An 841-nucleotide genomic window follows, 5' to 3' on the forward strand; every position below is an offset into this window, starting at 1 on the left:
AATATGAACTGACATCGGGGTTGAAAGAAAGGCTCGATAGAATGGACACCACTGGATAGTGAAGGTAGTGTAGAAAATCAAACTGGATTGTGCTTAAAAAAAAAAAAAAATTGACGACCCTGTCGTTGAGATTATGCACGATAAAATATAATAAAAATATTTATTGTATGCGTTTATTTGGACATGTTTTAATATTCATAAGAATATATGGTTTATGTTTTGTAGCGTTCATCCCGTTGTTGTTTCTAGTACACGACTGGCCGGCGTCGTAGAGGCGGCGCAGCGCATCACGTCTTGTCCACGGGGTCGAAGGCTGTAGACGCGGTGGGTTCTGCGGCGTCTAACTTCAGGTTTGTTTCGCCTTTTTACGCGTCCTCTTAGTCTGTATTTTCATTCTTTCCTCATGCTTGTTCTGGTAGAAGGTAGTTGGAACTGAATTACTTAATTGTTTAGAATAATCTTTCAGTTTAGATAACACGTGAGTCCTGTTGAATGGCGGTTAGTTTGCCGATTGTTTGTTTGGCTTTTCAATTTGTATTATCATTATCTCGCTTTCATGCAGTAATTATGGATTTGATTGGTTCTGAAGTTATTCCTGTTCGAGGAAAACCAACTGTACCTCAGTATTAATACACTAGTTATAGAAGGTATGTGTACTCCTGCCAAGCAGTGATTGATGCAAGCATTCTTAATTTTTTCCCAGCATTTTTTTTTTCTTTTTGACGCTGTTATTACCTGTTTATTTGGATGCAAGGGGTGATTTGGCTTCTGCTTATTTTGGATATTTTGATAAAATGAGGGTTGAACTGGCCCTTACTTAACAATACCCTTTCAATGAAGG

The 841-nt window shown here is 38.2% G+C and overlaps 1 protein-coding gene across 1 annotated transcript in view; it reads left to right on the top strand.

Annotated features, from left to right (window-relative positions):
* The first annotated feature begins 124 nt into the window (after positions 1 to 124).
* Positions 125 to 841, top strand: part of LOC119588864 (dosage compensation regulator-like) — a 10,341-nt gene continuing 9,624 nt past the window's right edge. The window contains exon 1 of the mRNA XM_037937502.1: positions 125 to 350. The gene's annotated coding sequence lies outside the window, so the exon portion shown is untranslated. The remainder of the gene's footprint in view (positions 351 to 841) is intronic.

Source organism: Penaeus monodon, chromosome 24 (genome assembly GCF_015228065.2).
Source record: "Penaeus monodon isolate SGIC_2016 chromosome 24, NSTDA_Pmon_1, whole genome shotgun sequence".
Classification (NCBI taxonomy): Eukaryota; Metazoa; Arthropoda; class Malacostraca; order Decapoda; family Penaeidae; genus Penaeus; species Penaeus monodon.